The sequence below is a fragment of the Solanum stenotomum genome, chromosome 2, assembly GCF_019186545.1.
Source record: "Solanum stenotomum isolate F172 chromosome 2, ASM1918654v1, whole genome shotgun sequence".
NCBI lineage: Eukaryota > Viridiplantae > Streptophyta > Magnoliopsida > Solanales > Solanaceae > Solanum > Solanum stenotomum.
In genome coordinates this window covers 71135951-71157596 of record NC_064283.1, presented here as the reverse complement: position 1 = coordinate 71157596, position 21646 = coordinate 71135951, and the positions used below count along the sequence as shown (strand labels likewise).

Sequence of the window (21646 nt, the reverse complement as noted above, 5' to 3'; positions counted from 1 at the left end):
ATAAATACTTTCTAAATTTACATTTTGATTCATTTTTTACCAAAAACTTGTATATCCTTGTATTTATTGGTTATAGATCATACCATATTTCAACCAGAAGAATGTATGTTCCCAGACGTGATTTTTGATGAATTTACATTGCCTTATGTCAACTCAGAACAATCACAAATAGATTCAATTATTTCAACTCACTTACCTCTATTTGTTTAGTGTTTTATTTAGAGTTTTTGGCCAAATATCATTTATGATGATTTTATCTTTAGAACCATTGTGGGAAGTCTTTAGTACTTGAGACTCACTAGCTAGACATGATATATATTTTATGCAATAAATCTGAAGAGGAGACTGAACCTGCCTTTCCCACATAAAAGTACGATAACACTTGTTTATACCTTTTATCCTTGTATCATCAGTCTCTGTACTTTCCTATCTAGTGTTATGACAAGCAAGTATCAACCTTCTACTGGGGAATCATTCGGCGGGTTATATCAAAAGAATATATTTCGACTTTTTTGTTGATCANTGAAACAAAAAGTTAGCCCTTTACAATATGTCAATCTAGAACTAGGATGCTAAGTAGAGCAAAAAATGGAGCTAACTAGAACAAAAAAAATTAGCACTTCGTAATGTCTCACTCTAGGACTAGAGTGCTAACTACAAACTCCAAAAAGAGGTCAGTGCTAATACTTCTCAAGCACGTTTACAATACTATTCAACGAGGTTTCATTGCTTGAAAAAGGCTTTTACCTTTTAAGCAATAAGCATGAGTTTTGATTTTTCATTTCGAATTGAATGTGAGATTCAAGCATGAAGTATCAAGTATGAAACAATCAACAATAGAATATTATGGGAGATGATTTTAATATTTGAGTTTTGAGTTGGGGAAGAACAAGAAAGTGATTTAGGGATTTGAAAAGTGAAAAAGTTATTAGCTTTTAGGAATGGGAGTATGGGAGTTGGGACCCTTGAATTTTTTGGGTTTAACACCACATTTTAGCACGTTTTATTAAAAAAAAAAACATTAAAATCGAAAATGGAACAAAAAAATAAAACTGAAAGTAAAAAAACTAAAAAATAAAATGCTAACCCAGGGATTCGATCCCTGGATGTCAGGCTTAACTTTGAAGGGAGCTGCCACTAGGCTATCTCCTTCACCTTGTCATTGAGGGGGTTCAAAATATATATATCCACATAAATTCAGAAAATTCACCTTATATATACAATGTAATTTTTTTTTAAGGGGGTTCGGGTGAACCCCCTAGGCAACACGTGGGTCCGCTCCTGCTCACTAGCTAGACATGATATATATTTTATGCAATAAATCTGAAGAGGAGACTGGCCCTGTCTTTCCCACATAAAAGTACGAAAACACTTGTCTATACCTTTTATCCTTGTATCATCGGTCTCTGTACCTTCCTATCTAGTGTTATGACAAGCAAGTTGAAGATGTGTCATGTGTCATATTTTGTCTAGTCACCTCAACCTAGTTCTTCTTTGGCCTGCCTCTACTTCTTCTTAAACCTTCTACAGCCGGTCTTTCACATCTTCTTACTAATTTATTGACACACTTCTTTGTCATATATCCGGACCATCTCAATCTCGCTTCCATTATCTTGTCCACCACAAATGTCAATACCACATTGTCCTGTATAAACTTGTTCTTAATCTTATGTCTCCTAGTATGCCCACACATCCAAATGAGTATCTTCATCCCCGCTTCCTTCATCTTCTGAATGTGTGCATAAAGTAGGTCTAATTAACCATTACTCTATATATATATGTAGACTTATCTTTAAGCTTTGGTGATACATTCTTAATTATCACACATGTGAGTCTCTATTTCATCCACCTTGCTCCAATATAATGTATGTAACACCCCGTATCCGAAATTAGAGATTTCAGATTTTCTGGTGTTACAGGTGGCACTCACGGACACCATCCACGGNAGGAAGAGGTGTGTTTGTAACACCCCGTATCCGAAAATAGAGATTTCAGATTTCTGGTGTTACAGGTGGCACTCATGGACACCATCCACGGACTGTAGATGGACTCACGGTCTGTCCTGCAGGTCCGTGGTTCGTGACAGAAACCTTCCCCAGAACTCAGTCAGAAAATTTGGCTAAGTGTTGACCCACGGCCGAACTTACGGTCCGTAGGTCAGGTCACGGACCGTAGTTCGTGTCCGTGGATCGATGCCCCAAAAGCCTAGCTTCAGTCCCAAACTACGGTCGACCAGCACGGACTGTCATTAGATCCACGGTCCGTAGGTCTGATCGTAGATCGAAGGTTAGCAGCCAGTTAGCTGAAAATTCTGATGGGTCAACTTCAGATGGTCATAACTTTTAGCACAAAATGAATTATGTGTTCCATGACCTATGGATAGATAGATAATTGAATTATCTTCCCAACGCCACCGAGTTTGCTAAATTCCGACCTCCGAGTAAAAATTTATGCCCGTTTTAGTGAAGCCCTGTCGGGCAGACTCGACCTACGGACCCAATCGACGGACCGTCGATTGAATGACGGCCCGTCAGTCCAATCCGTAGATCACTCCGACAGCAGTTAATTCAGGGGTCTTTTGGTCTTTTCCTATTTCGTTTAACCCCTAAGATATGTCGTTTAAACCCTAAATCATGAGGTTTTAATCAGTTTAAGCCTAGAAACATAACTAGAACTTACCTTAGTCAAAATCACTAATCAAACTTAGAAAATTAGAAGCAAGAGAGGAGAAAAGGTCAAGAACCCTAGTTCAAGAACGCAGCGAGGTTTCTTCAGTTCCAGCCCTGAAATCAAAAGATTTCTCCGTCGAAGTCGTCACCAGGTATGTGGGATTTCACTAGTGGGTTCCTTTCGCCCATTAGGTCCCTAGAATTCAGTCAGATTCTTGATTCCATAATTATGAACAGACCTAGGGTTTCTAGAATTTCAACAGATCATCATGAATTAGTTATTTAAATGTTCCAAATCAGATTATCATGTTATTGCTCAGTTTATCGCATGAATTTCAGAACCCTAGCTATGTATTTCATTAGTTCTTGAATTACACATGCTAGGTCAGATATTTCAGTTATTCAGATATACATGCTCCAGTGTTATGCCACATTATCAGTATATTTCAGCATAAACCCTATTTTGAGTTATAAATCATGAGAAGCTTTTCTTTAAGACAACACTTGAGTTTTAAACTGAGTTTTTGAGAAAGTTAAGATGAGTTTGAGAAAGAGCTTCTAAAACATGATTAGTATGACAATCGAGTAGGTCATCAATGTATGAATAGTATGGTATCTAGATATACCATCAATGTTTATATAGTATGACTTTCCAAGTCATCAATGATCAGAGTATCGTTTTCTAAAAAGGTGNGTAGATGGAAAAGATAAAACTTCAAAGCAAGTGATTGAAGCCGTCGATCATGAAACTAAAACAATCACTTGGAAAGTGATTGGTGGAGATCTATTAGAGTTGTACAATTCCTTCACTATTATAACATCATGTGACCATGAATGGACTACACCGACATTTATGTATGAGAAGAAAACTGAAGATATACCAGCGCCTCTCGTTCCCCTGGCTTATGTTCTTCATGTGACAAAAGAAATAGAAGGTCACCTTCTCAAGTAATTAAACATCAATGCTATTCAATGACTCATTTCCATATTAATACATATGCAAAATATATATATGTATGTTTGCGCACACATATATAGATGTGTCTTTGTGTGATATTGGCTAGCTAGTTCTATCTATCTACCTATCGTGTGAAATAAATAACATTGTGTTTGAAGATTATATTGCATATGTATTTCCAATGTTCAATATATGTAAAAATAATATGAAATTTTCAACAGTCATCCATCGATATCTAGTTTTATCCATCGAAAAATGTATCCTAAAAATATTTGGATGTTGGTTTTTCCCCTATTTAAATGGAAGAACAAAATTTTAGATCATACCATCTTCCAACCAGAAGAATGTATGTTCCAAGACATGTGATTTTTGATGAATTCACATTGCCTTGTATCAACTCAGAACAATCACAAATAGATTCAATTATTTCAACTCACTTACCTCTATTTGTTTAATGTTTTATTTAGAGTATTTGGCCAAATCTCATTTATGGTGAAGTTATCTTTAGAACCATTGTGGGAAGTCTTTAGTACTTGAGACTCACTAGCTAGACATGATATATAATTTATGCAATAAATCTGAAGAGGAGACTGACCCCTGCCTCTCTCACATAAAAGTACGATAACACTTGTCTATATATACTTTTTATTCTTCTATCAATATCATTAGTCTCTCTGTACCTTCCTATCTAGTGTTCTGATAAGCAAGTTGAAGATGTGTCATATTTTGTCTAGTCACCTCAACCTAGTTATTTTTTGTCCTACCTCTACCTCTTCTAAAACATTCTATAGTCAACCTCTCACATCTTCTTACTAATGTATTCACACACCTCTTCGTCATATATCCGGACCATCTCAATCTCGCTTCCATTATCTTGTCCACCACAAATGCCAATACCACCTTGTCCTGTATAAACTTGTTCTTAATCTTATGTCTCCTAGTATGCCCACACATCCAAATGAGTATCCTCATCCCCGCTTCCTTCATCTTCTGAATGTGTGCATAAAGTAGGTCTAATTAACCATTACTCTATATATAGACTTATCTTTAAGCTTTGGTGACACATTCTTAATTATCACAGAGAACCCTAGAGGCGAGTCTCTATTTCACCCACCTTACTCTAATATGATGTATGTCCACATCGTCATCTTCCCGTTACCTTAGATTATAGAACCAAGATACTTGAAACTTTCTTTTTTGTGTATGACTTGTATATTGATCTTCATTTTCACCTCCATTTCATGTTGTACTTCAGGATGTGTTAGTCCTACTTAACATGAACCTTCAGATTTTAAGGCGTGTCTTCAAACTTCCAGCATATCATTAACTCTACCATTCATCTCGTTGATCAACACTATATCATTTGAGAATAACATACACGTACAACACATCCTCTTGAATATGCCACATCCATATTCTATTACCAAGGCAAATAGTAACGGGCTAAGGGTTAATCCTTAATGCAACATACACGTATAACACCTCCTCCAAAGTAAAGAGTTTTAATTCTAGATCCATAGAAACCATGACGAATTAAGATGTTAACCACTAAACCCCTAGATAACCAACTCAATCCTTCAATCCTCAATGATATAGAAATGGTATATGTATCATACACCAATAAGACATCATGAATGGCTGTATACATGATCTATTATATATTGATAAGATATCATGGATGACTTGATTTAACCCTTCAAAGAAAAGATCCCAGTCCTCTATGATACTCATATGATATAAATTGTATACAAATAGAGTATATCAGAGAAAATTGGTTCATTCCTTTAAAAAGTATCGCTGTCTTCTATGATACTCACATGGTATAAATCATAAGTTAATATGATATCATAGATGACTGATCCATTCCTTCAAAAGATAAAACTCCCAAAATGATTCCCACATGGTATATATCATATACTGACAGTGTATCATAATTAAACAACGGGTTCATTAAATCAAAAGAACAAAATTTATAAATAAAAATACCAAAAACAGAGTTTAAGCTTAATTTTTTTATATATATAATTTTAACATATTAACTTTTTGCTAGTTTTCTTTGTAAAAAAAATAAACAAAAATAGAGTCATATTTTAGAAATAAGTTTTGTTTTTATTCACAAAAGAATTTATTTTTTATAAAATATATTCATTATTTATTAAGATTTTAATAAATAAACTAGTAACTTCATTTTTTTCTCTCAATTATTTATTATTATAGACTTTTTTCAAATATATTCTTAATCCTCTAAAAAAGTTTATTTGATATTTTTAAAAAATTAAAAAATAAGAGAAAAGACAAAAATAGAGAAAGAGATAAAAGGCAGAAAAAGGAGAGGAAATTAAAAGAAACAAACGACAAAAAGAGAAAAGAAAACAAAAAGAAAAGACGTCGATTAATTTCTTTGAGAGTACTGAATAGTGTAACATTTTCGTTTTTTGGCTTTCGATATTTCTTTTTTATTTCTAATTTTAGATGGGTTGGATTTTGGTCCATGTTCATGTTTCTGGACCTCTCTATATTTATAAATATTTATTTACTTAACTAACTGAAATTAAATATATTCTGATCTGTCACATCATATAGCAAGTAGTATTAAATTCTTGTAGGAACTTAAGACTTTTATTGAGAAGTCGAGAGAAGTGTTTAAAACACCCCTAAATTTGACCAGATGTGTATTTAAGTTCAGTTAGTCAAGTAGAAGAATGTTTTAAAGACTGTCAATAGCTTAAGAATGAAACTAATAATTTGTGTCAAATTTAAGGATGTTTTCAATACTTCTTTCATAAATAAATTATGCTTAATAAAAAATAATTAATTTTGAAGATAATATTTTAATTATTCAAATTCCTTTAAATTCAAATATCTTTATCTTAATGAAAATAAATAAGGTCTTATTCCTTTAAATTCAAATATCTTTATCTTAATGAAAATAAATAAGGTCTTATTATTCGATACAAAAGATTCATTGAGAAAATGGAACCCATATGCCAATCATAAAGAGTCATACAAAGTCATAATATGCTAACCTTGAGAATGATACCTACTCCTCCTCCTATCTCTAATTACTTGTCCATTTTGACAAATCAAGAAAGGATAAAAAAAAAAATTACCTATTATACCCTCAATTAATTGCTTTGAAAAAGGTAAAACTTTTTGAAAATCTTAAATTTTAATTAATCCACTTCATAATTAATAGGGGAAAAATGGTAAACTCACTATGTCAATTATTATTTTCTTAATAAGTGTGTCAATTCAAAAGTTGACAAGCAATTAGGAACAGAGGGAGTAATTAATTGTGTATCAAGATTAGTTTTGTGATCGAGAAATGCATATAATAAAATAGAAAGAATTAAGTAATCACGGAATTCTATATTTGATGTCTATATCTTACCATGTATTACAATCACTCTATATCTATTTATAGTTTTGTTTAAAGAAACACAAAACTCCTTGAAATGTTAATTAGATTTTTTGTGCTTTATTATAGATTTGGTTTTGATTTTTCTCTGATTAGATTTTGGTAAAATTAAATATTGTCGATTTTTAAAATTTAAAATCAAATAAAATCTAGGTATACATTGTACTTAATAGATTTGAATGGTTCATACTTTAGGTCATTGAGTGCAGGTGCTTTCTTTAAGATTTAAGTACTTACTTGATCAGAAAAGGTCTTAATCATTACGATCCTGAATAAAGTTTTAATATCAATAAAATGTATTTTGTGTAGATAATTGATTTTCACCACCACACTCCATCCACAATCATCTGTCACCACCAATAAACATGCACAATTACAAGTCGCCACTAGTAATCACCTTGCCATCATTACCATCACCGTCACTATCACTAACCACCAATCACCTCTACAATCACAACTATTATCGTTGCCAATCACTACCATATCTACATCTCAATCATTATAGTTATATCCATTGCTATCATCACTACCATTGTCAATTACCATTACTATCGTCAACCACCTATGTTATCACAATCACCATTGGTGCCAACCAATATTGTCATTCGCCACCACATCTACCACCTCCATCATTATGATAATTGTCATTATCACCGTCGCCATCTTCATCATCATAACTAGCACCAATGTCAACTACCACCATCAAATCATCAACCACCAAGCATTCTTCAGCCACCCTCATCAATATCGTCAACTACTAACATCAACAAACTTCACCATATATCACAATCCACCACTACTAAACAACCATTGCCATCACATCAACCACTACAACACCAATTACCTCCAGCATCACCGTCACCATTATTACTAGCTACTAACACCAAACATTGCCATTAGAAACCATCTCCACCATCGTTAGCGAATATATATATATATATGTTTCATTTTTCTTATCAAATATAATTTTGTTTAATTAAATTTGTGTATTTTTAATATTTAATTACTTTTTTTTTGTTTTAATTATATATGTATTACGTTTACCAATAATTAGTTATGCATATTCAAATATTGAAAAATAAATACATAAATTGTTTCGTGTACAAATCTGAAGGCAATATTTTTAATTAATTAAATATTTATTTATATTTACATGTCTTAATCTTAATAAATACAAATAAGGTTCCTATGACAATGAAGAGCCATACAAAGTCATAATATGTTAACCTTGAGAAGGACACCTAATTGGCTAATTGTATGTCAAGATTGTATTTGTGGTCGAAAAATGCATAATAAAATAGAAAGAGTTAAGTAATTACAGATTTCCTATTAATTGATGTCTATATTTTGATGTAGCCTATGAATCATATTAATACATACTATTTTTTTTGTTTTTTTGACTAATGATATATGCAAGTAGATATTGATTTGTTCGAGTTGTGTTGATGAGTATATATCTTACAATTATTATGTAATTAATGTTGTGGAGTTGTCTGAGTTACTTGCTTATGATTACGAATGTCGTTGGAGTTAATATCTCAAAAGATTACTTAACTTTAAAAATATATTTAGCAAAGTCATTGTCGCGCCCCGTTTTTTTCAAAACGGATTTTGGTGCACGATCTAACAACTCTTTTAGGCTTTTGGAGGATTGAAGAGTCGCCACCTAACGAATTAAGGCGCGTCAGAGCACCTATCTAACCTAACTAATTCTACCTAAGGTCAACGAACCAGAGATCGGGTAAGGGTTCAAATTACCTCGAGGGGAAGGTGTTAGGCATCCCTCGAGGTCCACAAATGTGGGTCCCGGCCGTGTCTCATGCAATTTATGTGGGGGTTACAAGTAGCAATTAAGGGCACTTCATTTATCATTTATTTAGTTAACATGGTTACTAAGTGATAAATAATATTAAACAATTAAAGCCATTTTAATTAATTAAACATGCGAAAACTAGGTGATAACAAAATTAGGCAGTTAAGGGCATTTTAATTATTTTAATTAATTAGTTGAGCATGAAAGACTTAAACGAAAAATGAGAATTTGTTAGCCAAAACGATATGATGGTTTAAAAAAAAACGAACCTGGACAGATCTGTAACTTAAATTCCGCCGAAGTTTTGCTTTGCTCGCTGCTGCTGTTCCTCGAGCTGCTGACTAGAGTTTCGCCTGTGCTGGTTGCTGCCTGTGCTGGCTGCTGCCTGGTGGCTGGAGGCGCCGGTCGCTGGCGATTTTCGCCGGCTATTTGCTGTCTCTGTGCAGCTGCTGTTACTGGCTGCTGCTGCCAGTGTTGCTTGCTGTTGCTGGAGCTGCTAGTCGGAGAAAAAAGAGGAGAGAAACAGAGGCGGCCAGCGGCTGCTGGCCTGGCCGGAGCTGCTGCTGCTGCTTCTCGACATTTTCGCCGGAGGAGAGGAAACGAGAAAAGAGAAGACGGAGAAGAGGGGAGGGGGAAGCGATGGAGGCCAGTGGCTGCCGGCCTCGCCGGTGATCTTCACCAATAATTTTCGCCGGTGAAAAATGGAGAAGAGGGTTGAGAGGTGGCGGCGGCTAGTTTGAGAGGAGAGGGGGAGATGAATGAATTAATTTTAGGATTTTGACATTCTTAGGACTAAAATAAGAAAGGTTAAAATAACTGATCTCGTCCGTTGATTTAATAAGAGATGAAAGGCTAGGATTTGATCTAGGTTTTAATTTAAACGATGGACGGTCAGGATTAAAAGCTGAAGATTAAAATCAGATTGAATTGAGGAGTTGAATGGCTAGAATTGCAATAAATTGACTAGAATTGAAATGAAAGGGTGTGGATTGAATAGGCTAGAATTGTAATGAATTAGAATAAAGTGGGCCATAATTTAAATGATTTTGAGGGAAATTAAAGAAGTGCTATCAAATTAAAGTATTACGAAATATTATAACATTTTATATAATAAAAACCACTTAAACTTTAAAACATTTGAAATAACATAATTATTTCGAGTTTTACTAATAATTTTAAAAATATCTTAATAATATTTATGATAATTTTATAAATCAAGCTTATTAAAATACAATTTTTAGACAAAATCGACTAAAGTTTTAAACTCGAAATATATATTTTAAAAACACATGTTTAATCGAATAGCATTCCAAAAAGGTTATAGGTTGGTCAAAATTGGGTGTCAACAGCTGCCCCTTGGTTGCTTGGGAATGAAGAATGAATTGTCGGGCAACCAACGTTGACTTAGTAGCCGATTTTGTCCGACCGACGAGAGTTGTCAGTAGGATCAATTGAAATGATATAAGGTTGAAAAGGGGTACGACTGAGACTTTGGTATTAAGCCGCCTACATATCTTTGGTTATACGAGAATCAGGTCATGTGTAGTTCTAGATTTAGGAATAAATGAGACTCCTAAAAATTGAAAGAGCGGTATGGTATACGAATGAGAATGATATCGGCTTTGAATGGATAAGATTAGAGTAGCGAGAAAGGCATGAACAGAGATTTTAAAATATAAGAGTGCATAATCCGATGAGAAACGGTAATATGAGTAGCCAAGGGTTAAATGAAAAATAACAATTGAGTAGCGAAGAAATTGATAGGTCATTTGTTGCGATAGACGTAAACACAATAATTGTAGCCGAGAGAGAGATTGATCTCGCTTGCAAAATGTTAGTCTCTGCAAATTTGTAGCTTGTAATATAACTAAATAACATTATTAGACCAGATGTATCAAATAACGGTAAAAGTAAACATGATGCAATTTCCCATATTGACCATGATGTTTGCCATAGGACTATGAAAATGATGTCTTATGCTATGATGTCTAGGGCCATGATACACAAAATTTATATCCTCAGGTCATGCAAATGTTGTCTGCGGGCCATGAAAATGATGTCTTTAGACTATGACACATTTGGATTATGATAAGCAGAAAGTAAATCATTAGGCCATGAAATGATGTCTGCAGGCCATGAAAATGATGCCTTTAGACCATGACACCTTAGGAATAAAATAATGAATAAAGAAAGCGTATATGTAATTCAGGCATCTGATGATACTTGTAGCTTGTTTGGAGTTTATTCGGACATATGTAATTTTCGAGCACCATGCAATCTCGGGCACATGCAATTCGGGCTCATGCAATGATGTAATTCTTGGGCACATGCAATATCGGGCACAATGCAATCTCGGGCACATGCAATATCGGGCACAATGCAATTCTCGGGCACATGCAATGATGTTATTCTCGGGCACATGCAATATCGGGCACAATGTAATCTCAGGCTCAATGCAATCTCGGGCACAATGCAATCTCGGGCTCAATGCAAATGATGTAATTATCGGGCACATGCAATATCGGGCACAATGCAATCTCGGGCTCAATGCATTCTCGGGCACATGCAGATCTCAGGCACAATGCAATCTCGGGCTTAATGCAATCTCGGGCATAATGCAAATGATGTAATCTTTGGGCACATGCAGATCTCGGGCACAATGTAATCTCGGGCATAATGCAATCTCGGGCACATGCAATGATGATGGGAGGCATAGACCTTCGTCTTATTGAAAGGATTAAGTGTCATTTGTTGACGAATTCAGAATATTGTAGATTTGACCCTTCGTCCTATTGTAAGGAGTGAGTGCAGTTGCATGTTAATTTGTCAGGCTTGATATAACTTAGTCCTTTATTCATGTTAGAAGGATAGGGCGCCGTTTATTGGCGATTTGTCGAGCTCAAAATAACTTGGTCCTTCATCATGTCGGAAGGATAGTATGCCATTTGACTAGCTATTTAGGCTCAGTAGAGTAATTGGATCCTTCATCACGTCAGAAGGACAATATGCCATTTGACTTGCGATTTAGGCTCAGTATAGAGTAATTCGATCCTTCATCACGTCGGAAGGACAATATGCCATTTGACTGGCGATTGTCGGGCTCAAATTAACTTGATCTTTCATACTGTTGGAAGGATAGTATGCCATTTGACTGGTGATTGAAATCAATATAGATGAGTTTGGTCCTTCGCCATTGATTAGCGATTTGTCGGATATATTGGCACATTGATCCTTCAAGTAGTGTTGCAGTTGCTTCTTGTATATGTACCTGTCTTTTCTGCATTCAAAGAAAAAATAGTTAGTTAAGGGGAGGTTGATCTGTATCCCTGATTCAACGTAGCATGCTCCTTTGACGTCTGGTAGAATGTCTTTTGAAGTGTTGTCAAAATTTTTGAGGTCCCCTCAAAATTTTCTGCCCTAGTATAGAACCTCTGCTATTTTGATTTTCGATGTAGAGTTGTGAATTTTTTAGAGGATCTCAAAATTTCTGCCCCAGTCTTGATTTGCAAGAAAATATGTCTTTGAAAGAATTTTTGAAACCATTTCAAAAATTCTGCCTCAGTATCGAGATTTAGCAAAGGGGAATGCTCTTTAAATGAATTTTTGAGACCCTCTCAAAAATTCGGCCCTAGTTACACAGTCCAAGGGGGAAAATGAGATTTTTATTATGATAAGACCGAACTCCAAAGAAGCACCTACGTATCCCCTCTTAAACGGGAATCAGGTCTGACATAGTTCCAAATACAAAGAGCATAGTTCAAGACATTAAACGGAGCATACATCAACAACCAAAAGATAGATTCTGACCAAACTTTATTGCCCATATGCTAACATGGGTACCTTCCTTGTCAGAACTTGACGGAACATGAATGTAGAGAACTTAAGCTTAAATGGCATAAGCCTTTATTGGAAAGTGCTTCAAATGACCTTCAACATGTTATCTGTTGGGATTTCTTTGGTGCAAAGTCCTCCAAGCATATGATTTTGGTATCAATCAATTGCTGGATCTTGTCTTTCAGATCACGACATTCTTCTATGGTATGTCTTTTCATTCCTGAGTGGTAAGCGCAAACCTTAGAAATTTCAATCCACCTTCTACGTGTGTTCATCCTTATTTCACTTGACAGGGGCGATGTGACCAGCATTCCTCAACTTTTCATAGAATTTATCCATGGGCTCAGTCAAAGGAGTGTAAATTTTGATGGGCCTCTTCTCCACGTTGAATAGATTTTTACGAATATGTTTTTGAGTGAGGGTTTCGACATTGTGAACAGAATAAATAAGCTTTTGATATGGTAGAGAAGGCCTTTGGGATGGAGGCATTTGATATAGAGGCATTTGAAGTGGTGCACAGTACCAAGGGACTTGGTGTAGAGGTGTTTGATATTGAGGAGCGTGTAAGGGAGGACTCGGCAGGCTCGGAGTAAGATATGGAGGTCTGGAACCATAAGCATTATATTGAGGAGGATATGGGTAATTTGAAACGTGAGTGTTCTCTAGAGGCATTTGAATAGAGCTTGGTTGATTTTGAGAAGTGGGGTAAGTTGGTGGAGGATGAGGAATAGGGTGAGTGAGTGGAGGGTTGTCTTGGAGAGTGGTTTGACTTGTGACAAGCGACTTATCTATGTTTGTCTCCAGAGTGGGATCGACAGAGAGTAACATCTTGGCCTACCCGCGCATATCAGACACTTCTTTTTCTAGTTCCATTATTTTCTTTTTCAGGCTTGAGACCAACTCATCTGAAGGATGCTTCTTTTCAATAGTCTTACTCATAACCTTCTCATTAGTCGTTTTCCTCTTCCCTTTGTGGTTCTCATCTGGAAGAGAAGGAAGAGCTTCCTTTGATCGCGTATGGTAAACCATGGTCTACAGATCAACCATTGGGGAAGGGTAAAATAAAAGTAAAAGCAAAAGAGAACTCAAGTTAGAGCGTTGCATTAGTTGAGATAACAAACACATTGTTTTAAGATAAACGCCCTAAATGCACAGAGCCTCGTTGAGCCAGAGGTAGGCCTAAGACGACATATAAGTGATGCATAATGATTAATTCAAGCCTTATTTGCCAATTGGAGTTTAGAGTTAGAAAAATAAAACGATCTTCATATATTATAAAATTCAAACAATACACCATAATTGAAAAACGAAAAACTGAAGTAAACTAAGGGAAAGGGGTAACAAATGGGAAAGTCATCCTAAATTCTGAAAATCTTGAAGATATTGGTTCCAAGAGCTTGGCGCCAATTGACTTCTTGTACAGGGAGTGACTTCATTCTTGATCTTCAACACGTTGCGTGCCCATATGTTTTCCCTTTCATCAGTGAGCCCATAGTATCCTTCCTCACTCACATCTCTGTCTTTGACCTTTTTTAGGATCCATATGTAATACTCACGTGTGCATAAGGCTTGTCCTGCACCCATAGGAATGGTTAACACTCGCTCCCATCTTCGAAGTATGATGTGGACTTGGGATTTATCTAATCCAAATTCATACTTAAACTGCTCCATGTCAGACCAGAGTGGTATTACCTGAGTTCGCCCAAATTGGCGAAGTACTCGAAGAGGAGTGTATGGTTGAACACCTTTTAAGCCAATGAGTTCAATGAAGTATCGGTCATCGCCTCTTACTATTGCATGAAGGGTGGACAACCAATAGAGCTTCCATTGGATGCGGTAGCTCTCGAGCTTTGTCAAGAATATCTGCTAGTCTATGAATCCTACAGGGGCGGTGAAAGCTACCATTCGTCTTGGATGATTGTCAATTTTATTGCCGTAACCCAGAAAGATATCTACAATGTCAGACCGCATGTAGAAGTGTTCAATAACACATAATTGCAGCAAAAGGTTGCATCCCTCGAAAAATATTCGACCATCGACACATGCTGACAAACTCCTCATTATTTCCACCAAGATCATAGGTACTAGGGTTTTCTTAGGTTTGCCCTCTCTTTGGGCTAAATCTCGAATCACATAACCCAAGCGTGTGTCAATCCTTTCCCTTATGTTAGGAAAACCCAGGGACCCTAATAGGCCAATGGCAAAGGCATTTAGGCGATATGTTTCCCATTCCTCGACGGAGCATTCAAACTCATCAATAAAAGAGTAATAAGTATCATCTCGACCAAAGCGTGAATACAGAAAGTCGAAATGAATCCACCCAAGGTCTAGAGAAGGCAATGTTGGGTTTGACTTCATTCCTAGACTTTTTAGAAACTCACTCGATGATGGCTTATATGGTACTATCATTTCACACTCGTGGTATGGCATGTCAACGAAACCACTTATCTCTTCAATCGTTGGTGCCTAGTCAAAATCCACGAATTTGAAGACCATCCTCACAGGGTCCCAAAATTCTAGCAAGGCTCTAATCAAGTGAGGGTTTGGTATGACAAAGATGAGGTAGGTGAGACCGCCCAACAACTGACGAATCTCTCTTTCACGGTCTTTCTTGATATCCATCCACTAGTTCCTTAGCTTATAGTTTACCTCTACGACTATTTGCGGGTTTGGAGAGTTGAAAGTGTTCATGACTCTGCAAACAAAACAACAAACAAATTCTAAACTCCATTTTGGCAAATTTGGCTTAATTTAATTATTATGACCACATTGACACATAAGTATGTCATTTGTCTAAAGGGTGTTGGGGCCCTTTAGTTAATAAGATGGCTACTAATTATGTAGATTGACACCAAGGGTCAAACCACCTAGGGTTTATGCAGTATGTATAACCTAAGTAAACTTTCTAAGAGTTGGCTTGACACGGACTTGAAAGGGGTTCTATGCGAGAAGGCTCGTGGTTTCCCGATAGTAAGACTATTCGTTCCGTCCACGCATATGTTGATTCTCTATAATTGGGTATTTAAAGAAAATTGAGTAGTTGTGAGAGGTGCAAAGGCACAACATCACGGTAACAAAATAAAAAAGGAAGAGGGTCCCAATTGGGGAAAGTATGAGCGGAATGCCAGTTTATCAAAGCGGTAACATTTAGCGTTTAGATTGAAAGCGATAACATATAGACAATTTTATGAAAGCGGTAAATAAGTAAATAAAAACACGCATAAATAAAAGGACGTAAACATATAAAATATTAGAGAATCAAGCAAATAAAGAAAGAGGGTTCGGGATAATGCAAACAAGTAAACAAATAAGGAAAAAAAAGGGAAAGGACGAAACATGAAAATAAGCAATTAAGAAAGAAGGGGTGGAACATGGAAAACAAATTGTAAATAAGGAAACAAATAACCAAGGGAAAATAATAACGACTTAACATGCTAATGACCGAACAAACAATGAAATAACCAAGTAAACCCCACAAAAAGCATGAAACACGTAATGGTTAAAACCTAATATCCCCAGCAGAGTCGCCATTCTGTCGCGCCCTGTTTTTCTCAAAACGGGTTTTGGTGCACGACATAACAATTCTTTTGGGCTTTTGGAGGATTGAAGAGTCGCCACCTAACAAATTAAGGCGCGTTAGAGCACCTATCTAACCTAACCAATTCTACCTAAGGTCAACGAATCAGAGATCGGGTAAGGGTTCAAATTACCTCGAGGGGAAGGTGTTAGGCATCCCTCGAGGTCCACAAATGTGAGTCTCGACCGTGTCTCATGCAATTTACGTGGGGGTTACAAGTAGCAATTAAGGGCACTTCATTTATCATTTATTTAGTTAACATGGTTACTAAGTGATAAATAATATTAAACAATTAAAGCCATTTTAATTAATTAAACATGCGAAAACTAGGTGATAACAAAATTAGGCAGTTAAGGGCATTTTAGTTATTTTAATTAATTAGTTGAGCATGCAAGACTTAAACGAAAAATGAGAATTTATTAGCCAAAACGATATGATGGTTTAAAAAAAACGAACCTGGACAGATCCCGTCGGAGTTTTGCTTTGCTCGCTGCTGCTGTTCCTTGAGCTGCTGACCAGAGTTTCGCCTGTGCTGGTTGCTGCCTGTGCTGGCTACTGCCTGGTGGCTGGAGGTGCCGGTCGCTGGCGATTTTCGCCGGCTATTTGCTGTCTCTGTGCAGCTGCTGTTACTGGCTGCTGCTGCTAGTGTTGCTGGTTGTTGCTGGAGCTGCTGGTCGGAGAAAAGAGAGGAGAGAAACAGAGGCGGCCAGCGACTGCTGGCCTCGCCGGAGCTGCTGCTGCTTCTCGACATTCTCGCCGGAGGAGAGGAAACGAGAAAAGAGAAAACGGAGAAGAGGGGAGGGGGCAGCGATGGAGGCCAGTGGCTGCCGGCATCGCCGGTGGTCTTCACCAGCAATTTTCGCCGGTGAAAAATGGAGAAGAGAGTTGAGAGGTGGCGGCGGCTAGTTTGAGAGGAGAGGAGGAGATGAATGAATTAATTTTAGGGTTTTGACATTCTTAGGACTAAAATAGGAAAGGTTAAAATAACTGATCTCATCCGTTGATTTAATAAGAGATGAAAGGCTAGGATTTGATCTAGGTTTTAATTTAAACGATGGACGGTCAGGATTAAAAGCTGAAGATTAAAATCAGATTGAATTGAGGAGTTGAATGGCTAGAATTGCAATAAATTGGCTAGAATTGAAATGAAAGGGTGTGGATTGAATAGGCTAGAATTGTAATGAATTAGAATAAAGTGAGCCATAATTTAAATGATTTTGAGGGAAATTAAAGAAATGCTATCAAATTAAAGTATTACGAAATATTATAACATTTTATATAATAAAAAACACTTAAACTTTAAAACATTTGAAATAACATAATTATTTCGAGTTTTACTAATAATTTNCCTATTAATTGATGTCTATATTTTGATGTAGCCTATGAATCATATTAATACATACTATTTTTTTTGTTTTTTTGACTAATGATATATGCAAGTAGATATTGATTCGTTCGAGTTGTGTTGATGAGTATATATCTTACAATTATTATGTAATTAATGTTGTGGAGTTGTCTGAGTTACTTGCTTATGATTACGAATGTCGTTGAAGTTAATATCCCAAAAGATTACTTAACTTTAAAAATATATTTAGCAAAGTCATTAAATTTAACTTTATATCAACAAAATCACTTAACTTAAATCTTTATATCAATAAAATCACTCGAATAAATTTATTAAAAATATATCTTCCATGACAAACTGTAAAATATGTGGTCATCTGATTATTGCGAGACGTACGTTCAAAGCACACTAAATTAGTTATATAAATTTAATAGTTTTGTTTTAAAACCACAAAACGTTTAAATTATTAAGAGTCCTTAGGATATGAAATATATAGTAATATCGTCATATTTGTTTCACTAACAAAGGTTTTTTTTAATTTACTTAATATAAGACATAATATTGTACAATAATATCATAATATTTGGTTCACTAATTAAGTTACCCCTTCAACTTTGTAATGAGTTTTTTAAAATTTTATTTATTCGTGGAATTCATGTTTACGTGATATAAAAAATAATTTATTTGTCAGGTAAGATGTTTTTTAAATAATAAATTCAATTAAATAATTTAATAGATATAAATATTTAAATTGAGTAATTTTATTAATATAAAATAAAATTTATTGACTAATTTTCAAAATTGACTGACCTTTTGAGATATTAACGGATGTTGCTGTTAAAATCAGAAGAATAAATTAAAAGAAGCAAGCGACAAAAAGAGAGAAGAAAACAAAAAAAATTAACGGAGCCAACTAAGAGAAAAGGAAATTAAAAAGGAAAAATAGGAGAAAAGGAGAAAAGAAAACAAATTGCAATGAAAAGAAGATGGGACAGGACAAAGTGAGGCAGATCAATTTTTTTTTCTCACTCCGTGTTTGAAATTTATATTGAAGTATCGACTAAATTCGAATCACGTATTATAAAGCTCATTCAAGTGTGACGCTTCCACAAATTTTTCTCCATATTCAGGGCGAAGACAAATCAAATCAATTCAATTCAAGGGAAATGACACCATTTGATCTTTATCAAATATTTACCAAGCTTTGATTACCTTTAAATTTTGTTATTTAGAGCTGATATATCCCTCGTTATGAAATTGAGTACTCATATATACTCTTACCGTTGTACAAATGACTCACATATACCCATATCGTTACAAAAGGAGCTCACATCTAGCCTTCATCAAACGAAAGTGAAAAATATTAGTTTTAAATTTATATTTTTGACTATAATTTTTTAAAAAAAAAATCATGTAGGGGTATATATGATCCTTCTAGAAAAGATCAAGGTATATTTTAATTTTTTCCATAAATAAATTATTTTTTGACTTCTTTGATTATCATTATTTGATTTTCTTATTCTTATTTTAATTTTTTCTTTCATTCTTTAGTGTAAAGAAAAAAATTTAAAACTATTTTTTAATGGCAATATTATAATTTAAAACTATTTACCGCTATATTGTCAAATAGTTTTTGTATTTGGAAAAAAAAAAGGGCAAAATAATAAATTTTACAAGAAAATTAATGAAACATAAATAAATTTGACCACCAAAATAATAAATTTAAATTAGCCGTTGAAAGAAAAATAATTAAAAAAAATATGTGTGAGGAGGATCAAATATATATATATATATATAATTTAAAAATTAAATTAAAATTATTTTTTCACTCCCACGGGAGGAAAATGGTATTTGTGAGTCATTTATATAACAATAGGGTATATATGTGTCACTTTCATACGAGGGGTATATCAACTCTAAATGGCAATGTTGATAGGTATATCAAGCCCTTTTCCCTTAAATTTATTCAAAAGTGCTATGGAAAAAATTAACTGAAAAAATCAAAAGTTTCCGTCAAAATTCCCAAAACTGCAATGTAATAACTATAATGCTTATAATAACTATTTGTCCAATTAAGTGAAATCTATATAAAGGCTACGATTTCTAATTATTTTATCATCACTTTCTTTGTAAAATATTTTAGTATATCTAAAAAAAATGGGAGTGAAAGGTAAGTTGACTGCTTCAATAGAAGTGAATTGTGGAGGACACTTAATTCATGATCATTTTCACACCAAACCTCATCTTATACCCAACATAACCCCTAGTAAGATACAAAGTTTTGAGTTTCTTAAAGGCGAAACCATAAAGGTTGGTTCAGTTGTTAGCTAGAAATATAACGATGGTAATATACACACTTCCCCCTCTCTCTATATATGGACCATTTTTTTTTACGTTTAGGTGTGTTTAATTTTAGGAGAAAGTCAATTTTCAACGATGTTTTTCATAAAAGGTTATTTGATGATTGAGGAAAGTCATTTCTATATAAGTATCAACATCATAGTACTTGCCCCCAAAGTTTATGTACTCTATAAGGTTCAACGGGAAATAAAAATGTGCAAAATCACTAAAATTGTAATGAGTAATCAATTTATTAACCCATGTTTGCTCAAGTGAAATGGGTTCAGTTGTGAAAACATAAATGTTGTATCCGTTAAATTTAGGGTAATTTTTTAAAAAAAAATTCTCTTTTTTTAAAAAACAAAGTGGGGATCTGGTCTTGGTTGTCGGGGTCAGATCCTGATTTAGAAGTCGGGTCTCGATTCGAGTGTCGAAGTCAAAATCTAGATTGATAGATCGTGTTCAAGTTCGGGTGTAGGGGTCAGGTCCTGGATCGGATATACAGTCTCAATTCAAATGTCGGGTCTCGGGTCAAAAGTGGGGATCAGGTCTTGTTTCAAATTTCAGGGTCGGATTTCAGATCTGTCGTCAGGGTTGTGTGTCCTAGTTCGCGTGTTGGGTTCATATCCTATATCGATTATCAAGGTTGGTTTTCGGGTCAAAATTTTTTTTATACTCTCTAGTAAAAAATAAAAGATAGTTTCTTTAAAATGTTTTTCATTCACAAACTAAACACCAAAAATTATATTTTGAAAAATATTTTCTACTCACCAACCAAACATGAGAAAATAAGTGAAAAATCCACTTGTTTTCTAGGAAAACATTTTCCTTCGAACCAAACACACCTTAAATTCTGAACTAGTGTCTTTTGTTTGCTCTAGCTAATATTTCAACATTATTAATCTTTGATAATAATTTTTTTTTACCATAACACTCGAATTATGTTCTGAAATATGATTCAACTTTAATAAATACTTTCCATAAAATATTTTTACTCGTCAATCTATTATCGTAACACATTGTACAAATATTTTACAGATTTCATTGGAGAAAACGAAAATAAAAGAAAAACCTAAAGAAATGAGATAAAAGTATGTAATTGTGAATGTTTATATATTTTTATGAGGGTTTAAAAGATGGAGTAGCCTATTAACTATCTCTTATGTTTTTGACTTCATTAATCGTATAGATGGAAAAGATAAGATTATAAAGCATGTGATTGAAGCCATTGATCCTGAAAGTAAATCAATCACTTGGAAAGTGATTGGTGGAGATGTGTTAGAGTTGTATGATTCCTTCACTGTTATTACGTCATGTGATCAGCACTGGGTTACATGGACATTTCTATACGAGAAGAAAACTGAAGAAATTCCAGAACCTCTTGTTCTATTGGGTTTTCTCATTGGCCTGACAAAAGACATTGAGAGTCACCTTCTCAAGTGATACATATGAAAAAAATATGTGTGTGTTTACACACATACATATATCATAAATGTGTGTGTTTGTGTTATATTAGCTAGCTAGCTAGTTCTAACTAGTTAGCTAGTGTGTGAAATAAGTTGCATTATGTTTGAAGAATGTATTACATATGTACTCCCTCTCCTTCTGGGGATTGTATTCCCAATGTTTAATATATGTAAGATATTATGAATAATTGCAAGTTTGAAATTTACCTTTAAGTACTCTATTAAT

General features: G+C 34.7%; 1 protein-coding gene and 1 pseudogene across 2 annotated transcripts in view; both read left to right on the top strand.

Annotated features, from left to right (window-relative positions):
- The window catches only part of LOC125857233 (heavy metal-associated isoprenylated plant protein 20-like), a 287045-nt gene extending 269950 nt beyond the window's left edge, over positions 1 to 17095 (top strand). The window contains exon 4 of one of the 2 annotated variants that reach the window (XM_049536929.1): positions 17086 to 17095. The gene's annotated coding sequence lies outside the window, so the exon portion shown is untranslated. Of the gene's footprint in view, positions 1 to 9503; positions 9514 to 17085 lie in introns of those variants that run through there. The other variant, XM_049536930.1, reaches the window with a different exon arrangement.
- A 2639-nt stretch (positions 17096 to 19734) lies between these two features.
- LOC125857244 (kirola-like) lies at positions 19735 to 21646 on the top strand (annotated as a pseudogene).